The following is a 13,106-nucleotide window of genomic DNA, read 5'->3' on the forward strand; positions in this document are numbered from 1 at the left end:
ATTTTATTTTATTTATTTTTTTGTGGTGCTGGGGATGGAACCCAGAGACCTTTTACCTCCTATAGACTCCCAGACCTATTTTCTATTTTATTTGGAAACAGTGTCTCACTAAGTTGCTGAGAGCCTCACTCAGTAGCTGAGGCTGGCTTCAAACCTGTGCGATCCTCCTGTTTCAGCCTCCCAAGTGCTGGGATTACAAGTGTGTGCCACCACGCCCGGCTTTCACCCAGCCATTTATTTTATTTTATTTTTATTTTTTATTTTTTAACAATTTTATTATTGAACATAAATAGTATACATTTAAACTATATTTGGTGCCCTCTCCCCCCGTCCCCGTTTTCCCTTCCCCCTCCCACCAATGGTTGTCTAGGTTAACCATGTCTTATTCATAATTTTACACATGTTCAGCTGTAGACCCTCATTAATCAAAATCAGCCTTCCTCCTCTCCTATCTTTCCATTCAGACTTTGCTGGTATTTCCCCTCCATTATCTGGAGTCCCACTGGTATCCTTTGTGTTTTCTAGTTTGGGCATATTAGAGGAAACATATGTACCTTCTCCTTCTGTGCTTGGCTGATCTCACTTAACATAATGTTCTCCAGGGCTATCCATCTTCTTGCAAATGATATAATTTTGTTCTTCTTTATGGCTGAATAGAATTCCATTGTGTGTATTTCCCACAGTTTTGCTATCCATTCATCTGTTGATGGTGGTCTGGGTTGCTTCCATATTTTGGCTATTACAAATTGTGCTGCTATGAACATAGGTATGCATATGTTGCTGTATTTCTCTGAATTCAACCCCTTTGGAAAGATACCTAGGAGTGGTATAGCTGGATCATATGGTGGATCTATTCCCACCTTTCTTAGGAATCTCCACACAGATCTCCATAGTGGTTGAACTAGTTTGTATTCCCACCAACAGTGTAAAAGAGTTCCTCTTTCCCCACATCCTCGCCAGCATTTGTTGTTGTTTGATTTCTTTATGCTTGCCACTCTGACTGGGGTTAGATGGAATCTCAGTGTAGTTTTGATTTGCATCTCCCTGATGGCCAGTGATGAAGAACATCTTTTCATGTATCTATTGGCCCTTTGTATCTCTTCTTTTTTTTATTTTTTTTAAAAATTTTTATTGGTGCACTGTATTCATACATCATAGTGGGATACAAAGAAAACTTTGTAGACATACATGCACACATCGCCCAGTCAGCCCCAGCTCGATCCCCACCCCATTCCCTCCCCATCCCTCCTTCCCATGCTTGGCTTAGTGGTTGACATCTAGTATTATAGCAATTTATCCAAAATTAAAAATGATAATCTCACATAACAGTTTCATTTGTCTGATACCAAGCTTTTGATAACATAAAGATAACATTTCAATATTTCTTTTTGCTTTCTTTCTTACCAGAGAATATTTTTTCTTTTTTCTTTTTTTTTTAGGTGAAACTATCATATATTTATATATTTTTCAGAAAAAAATCTATCCTAATATGGAATATGGATTCTAGATACCCAAAACGATCTCGATAAAGAACAAAGTTAGGAGATGTATATTTTCTGATTTCAAACCATATAAAACTACAATAATTGAAACAGTGTAGTACTGTTCTAAAGGCAGATATATAAACTATTGGAGCTAAATAAAAGCCTAGAGCTAAATTCTTCCATATATTGTCAAGTTATATTTGACAAGGTTTCCACGAACATTTGGTGGAGGAAATAATAATCTTTTAACTAAATAATGTTGAAAAATTAAAATTACCTGAAAACATTTCAATATTTCTTTTTGCTTTCTTTCTTACCAGAGAATATTTTTTTTTCTTTTTCTTTTTTTAGGTGAAACTATCATATATTTATATATTTATTTTTCAGAAAAAAAATCTATCCTAATATGGAATATGGACTCTAGATACCCAAAACGATCTTGAAAAAGAACAAAGCTAGAAGATAAATATTTTCTGATTTCAAACCATATAAAGCTACAATAATTGAAACAGTGTAGTACTGTTCTAAAGGCAGATATATAAACCATTGGAGTTAAATAAAAGCCTAGAGCTAAATTCTTCCCTATATTGTCAAGTTATTTTTGACAAGGTTTCCACGAACATTTGGTGGTGGAAATAATAATCTTTTAACTAAATATTGTTGAAAAATAATACTTACATGGAAAAGAATAAAATTGGACCCTTACCTAATCCCATATACAAGTATTAACTCAAAATAGGTAAAAGACCTAAACATAAATCTTTTTTTTTTTTTTTTTTTTTTTTTTTTTGGTGGTACTGGGGTTCCTGGAAGCCCTTCTACCTCCGGGCTACACTCCCAGACCTATTTTTACATTTTTATTTGGAAACAGGGTCTCCTAAGCCAGTGCGCGCGGCTGGCTTCGAACCTGCGCGATCCTCCTGTCTCTGCCTCCCAAGCGCGGGGATTACAAGCGTGCGCCACCACGCCCGGCCTAAACATAAATCTTAAGACTATAAACTTTAGAAGAAAATCTGGGTCATAAAACCTCACAACATTGAAATTGGCAGTGATTTCTTGGATATGATTTCAATGGCACAGGCAACAGAAGAGTATACAAACTCCCTAAAAAATAAAAAGATATTGTATATCCAAAGACAATGTAAACAGAGTTAAAAGTTACTAATAGAATGGGATAAAATATTTCCAAATGCTATATCTGAAGGTATATTAATATTCCAACTAGACATCCTAAAAATTAACAACAGTAAAGGCAAACAATACAATTTAGAGATAGGTAAAAGACTAACATAAATAATGAATCCCCACAGATAATCAATCTTAGTTGTCTGTTGGATGGAAAATCTTGTTTCTCTGGTTCTGGTGTGTGTTACCTATTTCTTCTTTGTAGTTAATCTCTGAATCTTTTCTCTAGTGCTGATTTTGAAGACATAAATTCCTTCAGTTTCTGTTTGTCATGGAAGCTTCTTATTTTTCCATCTAATTTGATAGAAAGTTTTGCTGGGTAGGAAATTTTTGGCTGGAAGTTGTTTTCTTTCAGAGTTTGGAATATGTTACTCCAAGCCCTTCTGGCTCTCATGACTTGGTTTGGGAAGTCTGGAGTGATTCTAATTGGTTTGCCTCTGAATGTCACTTGGCCCTTTTTTTTTGTTGCTTTTAAGATTCTTTGCGGAAGATGGCGACCGAGAAAAGCGGGGCTTAAGAGTCCCGCTAACAACCAATCTCCATTACCACAAAAAGAGCGCCTTTCATAGCCAGAAAACACCATCACCAGAAAAACAAAAAAACCACCAGGCTCCAGAGAGAAAGCAGACTGAGAACAGAGCTCAGGGCCACAGAGGAGACACACGCGCCCGAGGACGCGGCAGCAGCGCCATACTGCCGGCGGCAGCGGCGAACTCAGCGGACGGCTACAGCAAGCCGAGGTGAGCCAATGCGGAACAGCCAGGCGGGATCTTTCGGCGCAGACAGCATTTAAAGCTCCCAGTGGCCGAGCTCAGCACACGCTGCAGGGATTCAGAGTGGAAATCAAAACCAGAGAAGAAAAAATACGCCAGCCTCATGGCCGAGGGCGTGGCAGAGGCGCCATATTGCCACCGGCGGCGGCAGCAGCAGTGAATTCACCGAGTCCAGTACAGCTACATCTACGTACTCAAGAACAGTGAGTCAAATTGCGGGCCACAGAGGAGAAATCCCAGTATTGTGCCTCCTGGGACTTGACCCAGTGAGGGAGTGGTGGTGGCAGAGATATCACACCATAGGAGAGCATGCAACCTGGCACCCCCCATAGTTTAAAGCAGCCTCTATCGACTCCCTGGGTCGGAGACTCTGTGATACAACCCAGTAAAGGAGTAGTAGGGTCTGAGATAATACAGACTCGAGATCCAGAGCACCTTAAGTGAAGCCATAGTGACCCAAGGGAAGAACCCAGAGAAGGCACAAACCTCCGAAATCATGGGAAAGAGGAATAACACTGAAGTAATGAATGTGCACAACCCCACAACATCAGAACCTGATAAAACAGAAAATCAGAGATTTCTAGAAGATCAAATCAGGAAAATAACTGTAGAAATAATAGAGGTGCTTCGAAAAGAACTCAGAGAGAGCCAAAAAGAGATAAAGGATGCAATTAATGAAGTAAAGGCCTCAATTCAAAGCACAAACAACCGATTAGACCACATGGAGAACAGAATCTCGCTCTTAGAAGATGAGCAATCCAAAAATGAATGCATAGTTTCTAATCTAGAAAAAGATATCCAACAGCAGGAATCTGACATTGAAGAAATATGGGCCCATCTTAAGAGAGCTAACCTAAGAATAATTGGAATAGAGGAGGGAAAAGAAAGTGATACCAAAGGGATCAACAATCTCTTCAAGGAAGTAATAGCAGAAAATTTTCCAAATATAGAGCAAGAGGTTGATACACAGATCCAGGAAACTTATAGAACTCCCTTTAGACAGGATCGGAGAAGAGGATCCCCACGCCATATAATTGTCAAAATGACCAATGTGGAAGCCAAGCAGAGAATCTTAAAGGCAACAAAAACAAAGGGCCAAGTGACATTCAGAGGCAAACCAATTAGAATCACTCCAGACTTCCCAAACCAAGTCATGAGAGCCAGAAGGGCTTGGAGTAACATATTCCAAACTCTGAAAGAAAACAACTTCCAGCCAAAAATTTCCTATCCAGCAAAACTTTCTATCAAATTAGATGGAGAAATAAGAAGCTTCCATGACAAACAGAAACTGAAGGAATTTATGTCTTCAAAACCAGCGCTAGAGAAAATACTCAAAGAGATTAACTACAAAGAAGAAATAGGTAACACTCACCAGAACCAGAGAAACAAGAGTTTCCATCCAACAGACAACTAAGATTGGTTATCTGTGGAGATTCATTATTTATGTTAGTCTTTTACCTATCTCTAAATTGTATTGTTTGCCTTTATTGTTGTTAATTTTTAGGATTTCTAGTTGGAATATTAATATACCTTCAGATATAGCATTTGGAAATATTTTATCCAATTCTATTAGTAACTTTTAACTCTGTTTACATTGTCTTTGGATATACAATATTTTCTTTTATTTTTTAGGGAGTTTGTATATTCTTCTGTTGCCTGTGCCATTGAAATCATATCCAAGAAATCACTGCCAATTTCAATGTTGTGAGGTTTTATGACCCAGATTTTCTTCTAAAAGTTTATAGTATTAAGATTTATATTTAGGTCGTTTATCTAGTTTGAGTTAATACTTGTATGTGGGATTAGGTAAGGGTCCAATTTTATTCTTTTCCATGTAATTATTATTTTTCAACAATATTTAGTTAAAAGATTATTATTTCCACCACCAAATCTTCGTGGAAACCTTGTCAAAAATAACTTGACAATATAGGGAAGAAGTTAGCTCTAGGCTTGTATTTAACTCCAATGGTCTATATATCTGCCTTTAGAACAGTACTACACTGTTTCAATTATTGTAGCTTTATATGGTTTGAAATCAGAAAATATACATCTTCTAGCTTTGTTTTTGCTTCGAGATTGTTTTGGGTATCTAGAGTCCATATTCCATATCAGGATAGATTTTTTTCTGAAAAATAAATATATGATAGTTTCACCTAAAAAAAAGAAAAAAATATTCTCTGGTAAGAAAGAAAGCAAAAAGAAATATTGAAATGTTATCTTTAAATCATCAAAAGCTTGGTATCAGACACATGAAACTGTTATGTGAGATTATCATTTTTAATTTTGGATAAATTGCTATAATACTAGATGTCAACCACTAAGCCAAGCATGGGAGGGAGGGATGGGGAGAGAATGGGGTGGGGATCGGGTGGGGGCTGACTGGGCGATGTGTGCATGTATGTCTACAAAAGTTTGTATCCCACTATGATGTATGAATACAGTGCACCAATAAAATAAAATTAAAAAAAAAAAAAGATTCTTTGCTTGGCTTCCACATTTGTCATTTTGACAATTATGTGGCGTGGGGATCCTCTTCTCCGATCCTGTCTAAAGGGGGTTCTATAAGTTTCCTGGACCTGTGTATCAACCTCTTGCTCTATGTTTGGAAATTTTCTGCTATCACTTCCTTGAAGAGATTGTTGATCCCTTTGGTTTCACTTTCTTTTCCCTCCTCTATTCCAATTATTCTTAGGTTAGCTCTCTTAAAATGGGCCCATATTTCTTCAATGTCAGATTCCTGCTGTCGGATATTTTTTTCTAGATTAGAAACTATGCGTTAATTTTTGGAATGATCATCTTCTAAGAGCGAGATTCTGTTCTCCATGTGTTCTAATCGGTTGTTCGTGCTTTGAATTGAGGCCTTTACTTCATTAATTGCATCCTTTATCTCTTTTTGGCTCTCTCTGAATTCTTTTCGAAGCACCTCTATTATTTCTACAGTTATTTTCCTGATTTGATCTTCTAGAAATCTCTGATTTTCTGTTTTATCAGGTTCTGATGTTGTGGAGTTGTGGGCATTCATTGCTCCAGTGTTATTCCTCTTTCCCATGATTTTGGAAGTTTGTGCCTTCTCTGGGTTCTTCCCTTGGGTCACTATGACTTCGCTTAAGGTGCTTTGGATCTCTAGTCTGTAGTATCTCTGACCCCACTACTCCTTTACTGGGTTGTATCACAGAGTCTCCAACCCAGGGAGTCGATAGAGGCTGCTTTAGACTATGGGGGGTGCCAGGTTGCACGTTCTCCTATGGTGTGATATCACTGCCACCGCCACTCCCCCACTGGGTCAAGTCCCAGGAAGTACAGTACTGGGATTTCTCCGCTGTGGCCCGCAATTTGACTCACTGTTCTTGAGTACGCAGATGTAGCTGTACTGGACTCGGTGAATTCACTGCTGCTGCCGCCGGTGGCAATATGGCGCAGCTGCCATGCCCTCGGCCGTGAGACTGGCGTATTTTTTCTTCTCTGGTTTTGAGTTCCACTCTGAGTCCCTGCAGCGTGTGCTGAGCTCAGCCACTGGGAGCTTTAGATGCTCCCTGAGCCGAAAGATCCCGCCTGGCTGTTCTGCAGTGGCTCACTTCGGCTTGCTGTAGCCGTCCCGTGAATTCACCGCTGCCGCCGGCAGTATGGCGCTGCTGCCGCATCCTCGGGCGTGAGGCCGGTGTATCTCCTCTGTGGCTCTGAGCTTGTTCTCAGTCCGCTTTCTCTCTGGAGCCTGGTGATTTTTTGTTTCTCTGGTGATGGTGTTTTCTGGCTATGAAAGGCGCTGATTTTGTGGTAATGGAGATTGGTTATTAGCGGGGCTCTTAAGCCCCACTTTTCTCGGTCGCCATCTTCCCGGAAGTCTTCTGTATCTGTATCTCTTCTCTTGTGAAGTGTCTATTTAGTTCATTTGCCCATTTCTTGATTGGGTCGTTTGTTTTGCTAGTGTAGAGTTTTTTGAGCTCTTTGTATATTCTGGATATTAGCCCCCTATCAGAATGGTGGCTGGCAAAGATCCTTTCCCATTCTGTCGGCTTCCTCTTTAGGTTATTGATAATTTCCTTTGATAAGAAGAAACTTTTTAGTTTGATGTTATCCCACTTGTTTATTCTTGCTTTAATTTCCTGAGCTTTGGGGGTTTTGTTGAGAAAGTTACTGCCTGTGCCAATATGTTGTAGTGTTGAACCTATGCTCTCCTCTACTAACTTCACAGTCTCAGGTCTAATTTCTAAGTCTTTGATCCATCTTGAGTTGATTCCTGTGCTTGGTGAGATATAGGGGTTTAGATTCATCTTTTTACAAATGGTTAGCAGTTCTCCCAGCACCACTTGTTGAAAAGGCTGTCTTTTTTTTTTTTTGGTGGTATTGGGGTTCCTGGAAGCCCTTCTACCTCCGGGCTACGCTCCCAGACCTATTTTATATTTTTGAAACAGGGTCTCTTATGCCAGCGTAGCTGGCTTTGAACCTGCGCGATCCTCCTGTCTCCGCCTCCCAAGCGTGGGGATTACAAGCGTGCGCCACCACGCCCGGCCTGAAAAGGCTGTCTTTTCTCCAGCATATGGGTTTGGCCCCTTTGTCAAAGATTAATTGACTAAAGATGTGTGGGTTTGTTTCTATATCTTCTATTCTAATCCACTGGTCAGTATATCTGTTATTGTGCCAGTTCCATGCTGTTTTTACTACTATTGCTCTATAGTAAAGTTTGTCACCCAGCCATTTAAAAAATATAAAACTCAGTCTTCAGGCAGCAAGCTGTATTTGGCCCTTGTCCTATAATTTGCCAGCCCATGATGTAGGCAGTGAGAATATCAGTACTGCCTCAGTATTAGTGAAGCGTAAATGAGAGCCAGTGTGGTGGCGCATGCCTGTAATCTCAGTACTTGAGGAACTGAGACAGGAGGAGCACAGGTTCAGGGTTACCCTCTGCAACCTAGTGAAACTCTCAGCAATCTAGTGAAACCCAGTTTCAGAAACAAAAAATAAACAAAGGCTGAGGGTATAACTCAGCGGTAGAATGTCTGAGTTTAAATCCCTAGTAAGCTGGCAGCCCCTATGGATAAATAAGTCAGTGTGTGTCAGTAACTTAGAGCAGAGCCTGAGGGACATAGCCTGTGCTATATAAATGTTATTACTGTTCTTATTATTGTCCCTCTGAGGATATACTTTAGTTTTTAATTTTCTTTTGGGATAATCTGTTTTCTGTGATTTTTTTCCCCTTTAGTTTGTTTTGACTTCTGAAGTTATGTTGGAGGCTTTCAGCATAAATCTAATCATTTTTTCTGTCCCTTCTTTTTTTGTATGTGTGTGTGAGGATTGAACCCAGGGGCATTGTACCTCCAAGCTACACTCCAGCCCTATTTATTTCTTTAGTTCTTTGGAAACAAGGTCTTGCTAAGTTGCAAAGGGCCTCACTAAGTAGCCGAGGCTGTCCTTGAACCGCAATCCTCTGTCTCAGCCTCCCAAATGCTGGGATTCCAAGTGTGGGGCACCATGCCCGGCTTGGCTGTCCATTCTTACTTAATTGATGGGAAACCCTTTGTGTAAGTGGATTTTGTTGAGTGGTGGTTATTGCTATAAAGTGCAAACAGTTTTTTAAGTGTGGGAAGGAGGAATCCTAAATGTCTCTGGGTTCTTGTTCCAGGAGATTGTCCTACAGTCTCCTGGCCTTGGAGGCTGGGAAACCCACTGTGTAACTGCAGCGCATCAGTTCCCCCTTCTGTTTTCATCCTCCACCTCACTCTGCCTTAGCCTTGGGTCCCAGGCACTGCAGTCATGCATGGCTGCTCCCGGGAGGGGCTTCCCCCAGAGCCTCGCCTGCCCTTTCTGTGCATTGCCTCTTGCTCCAGGCTTCATGGGGGTGAGTCAGCGCTTCCTGGTAGTGGCCCTTTGGGCAGACACTTGTATTGGGGCTTCCTCAGCTCCGCCAGCTTGGTTACGCTCCTCTGCTCCCTGTCAGCTCCCACACCTTCCAGATTTATTGGTGCTGGGATTGAACCCAGGGCTTGTGCGTGCTCGGCAGGCATCCTGCTCTGGGCTCTGTCCCCAGCCGCTTGCTTTTGTCTTTGTGGGTTTATGTCCTTTATTTTTCACTGCTTTTGCTTTACTTAAGTGGAATACTCAGCGGTACTCAATATAGCCCTGGGAGCATAGTTGCCTTTCAGAGAATGTTCCGGTACATGATGAACTCACGGCACCTGTGGCATTCAATGTGTTCTTTGGCTAGTGACCACGGGCCACTGTTGCTCTGGTCTTCAATTTCAACTTACAAGATTTCTCTTTAAAGTATCTTAAGTGTAAATGGGGCATATCTGTTTTTCTTTGTTTTTTAGGAGGCAGGCAAATATTTTGGAATGTAGTTTCTAATTTGTGTATTTTCAGTCTAAGGTGAAATAGAGTACACGAGGGTGTCGTTTGCATATTTTGAGGGGGTTAGGACAGAATTTGGTTACCGTGGAGTTTTAGATCCACTGAAGCTTCCTTTCTACTTATGGCACATTGCATTAGGAGATAGTGAATCAGTGCACAAAAAGGACGAGACTTAACTTGTTTATTAAATCCTTCACATCTCTAAATTGAGATAATAGGACCTACCTCAGCATTGTGACAGGGTCTAAGTGAGTCAATAATTGTAGAGCATTTAGATTAGATTTTGGTATATAAACCTGAAATAAAGAAATAGAAACTATTAAATAAAAGTGTCATTGAACATACTGTTCTGTCTCAAATTCCCCTATATATATTTTCATAGTTTATTGTATATAAAAACTCCATTATAGTACTTGTATATTGTGTTTTATTGACATGATGACGTTCCCATTAAGATTTGAGTTCATTAATGACAGAGACTCTGATTTATTCCTTTTTGTGTTTTCAATAGCTATCCTGTCACCTAGTATTTATAGTCCATGTACAGTGGGTGTTGGAATGAATCCTTGAATATGTGAATAAGATAGCACAAGCCAAGAATGCTGTTAATATTGATAGAAATAGTGACTTTTTAATTTTTTGGTGGTACTGGGGTTCCTGGAAGCCCTTCTACTTCCGGGCTACACTCCCAGACCTATTTTATACTTTTTATTTGGAAAAGGTCTCTTAAGCCAGCGCGGCTGGCTTCGAACCTGCACGATCCTCCTGTCTCTGCCTCCCAAGCGCGGGGATTACAAGCGTGCGCCACCACGCCCGGCTGAAATAGTGACTTTTAAGCCAGGCCTGGTGGCACACACTTGTTAATCCCAGCACTTGTAATTTGGGAGGCTGAGACAGGAGGATTGTGATTCGCTGATAGCCTGAGCTACTTAGTGTGGTCCTTTTCAACTCAGTGAGAACCTGTTTCAAAATAAAGAATGGAAAATAAGGGCTGGGAACATGTAGCTTGGAGTTACAATGCCCATGGGTTCCATCCCCAGTACTGCGCACGCGCGTGCACACACACACACACACACACACACACACACACACGTGACTTTTTTGAGGGGACAAATGAAACTCTAAGACTTAATGTGACAAGACTTCAAATTGGAATGTCTGTTAGGTAAAGATGTGTGGTTGAGTTTTGAATGAGAAGATTGAGTAGATAGTCTTGGGGTCATTCACACAGAGGAAGTAGCATGAGCCAGGAGCACATGCGCTTCTTCTAAAGGAGAGCAGACGAAGAGCGCATCCTCCACGTTTGTGTTTAACTCTTAGTAAGTGTGTGTGTGTGTGGGGGGGGCGGGGGCAGGGTACTGAGGACCGAACCCCAGAGGTTTTCTACCTCTGAGCTGCATCCCTAGCCCTTTTTATTTTGAAACAGGGTCTCACTAAATTACTGTGCAGTGGTCTCAAACCTACAATCTTCTGTCTCAGCTGCCCACGTACTGGGCTTACAGTCATGCACCACTCTGCCCCTGGCCTAACTGGAGATTGAATTCAGGACATTCTTCCTCCAAACTACACCTCCAGCCCTTTTATTTTGAAATAGGTCTCGCTAATTGCTGAGGTTGTCCTCAAACCTGTGATCCTCCTGCCTTAGCCTCCCAAGAACTTGGAGTACAAGTGTGGGTCACTGAGCTGGGCGTGGTGGCGCACGCTTGTAATCCCCGCGCTTGGGAGGCTGAGACAGGAGGATCGCACAGGTTCGAAGCCAGCCTCAGCTACTTAGTGAGGCTCTCAGCAACTTAGTGAGAACAAGTGTGGGTCACCACTACCTACTCTTAAACCTTATTATTAAACAAAATTTTAAGCAGTATAGGACTTAAAGTGAAGGCTCTTCCTTGGCAGGTTTTTTTTTTTTTTTTGTGTGTGTGTGTGTGGTACTGGGAGTGGAACCCAGGGGCTTTCTACTTCCGGGCTACACTCCCAGACCTATTTTATATTTTATTTGGAAACAGGGTCTCACTAAATTGCTGAGAGCCTAAATAGCTGAGGCTGGCTTCGAACCTGCGTGATCCTCCTGTCTCAGCCTCCCCCGCGCGGGGATAGAAGCACGCGCCACCACGCCCGGCTTCCTGGCAGGTTTCTAACCCTGTTCTTCAGAGGCCAGAAGTCTTGGACGGCTGCTTTTGTTTACTGTAAGAATGTACAAGTTTGTTTAGACTAATGGGCTCCTACTCCTGTTCGACCTGCTCTGTGTTACCTGCTCTGTGTTTTCATTGTACTCGAGTTGTTTAGGAAGTCTTTGCAGACGGACATACTTCTGCTTCTATCTTCTTAATGGCTACAGAGGGTTCTAGTGCTTGCCCACTCTACAATGTAACTAATCACCTAGTAATGATCATTTAGGTTATGTTGTATATTTGTTGTTGCAGGCAGTGATGATTAACATCTGCACAGAACCTGTTAACTTGTATGATTTTACTTGTGATAAGTTTTTGAAAGCAACATTGTTGTTACAAAGGGCATATGCCCTTAAAATTCAGATAGCTATTGTTAAATATCTACACACTAAAGTTGAAGGTGTCCATTTACATATTAACCTTACATTGTTATCAAAGTTTTTAATCTTTACTAGTCTAATGAATAAAAATGATACCTTATTGTTTCATTAGCACATTTTACTCCTAATTCAGGCTGAAGATCTTTTTATGTATTTATTAGTGGTGGGACCTTGGCTATTTTGGCAAGTTTTTTTTTTTCCCCTTTAGCTGTGTGCTGGAGCTTAATTAGGGATAAAGAAGAAATAAAATGCCTGATTCATGGCTCTCAAGAATAATGTACTTCAGGAGATAAGTTCTATATACTATAGAAAGATAACATTTTAAGGTCATTTTACCTAAAGGGAGCTTTAGGGGAGTAATGAGTAGTTGATGGGGAAAGTGGTTTCTCAGGGGATGATGGTATCAGTTTTGTGTATGTTAAGATGAAGTTCCTTATTACATTGCATTAGAAACAGGGCAAAAAAAAAGAACAACCAGAAAACAAAGTCTTTGAGCCAGATATTGGTGGTGCACGCCTGTAATCCCAGCACTTGGGAGGCTGAGACAGGAGGATCGCATCTTCAAGATCTGCCTCAGTGATTATAGTGAGACTCTTAGAAACCTAGGAAGATGCTCGCCCATGCACATGCATTCTCTCTCTGTCTCTCTCTCTCTGTGGTACTGAGGATTGAATTTGGTGGCAATCTACATTCTCAGCCCTATTTTATTTTATTTATTTTGAAACAGGGTCTTATTGAGTTGCAGAGGGCCTTATGAGGTTGCTGATACTG

The sequence above is a fragment of the Muscardinus avellanarius genome (genome assembly GCF_963383645.1).
Source record: "Muscardinus avellanarius genome assembly, chromosome: 17".
In the NCBI taxonomy this organism is placed as follows: domain Eukaryota; kingdom Metazoa; phylum Chordata; class Mammalia; order Rodentia; family Gliridae; genus Muscardinus; species Muscardinus avellanarius.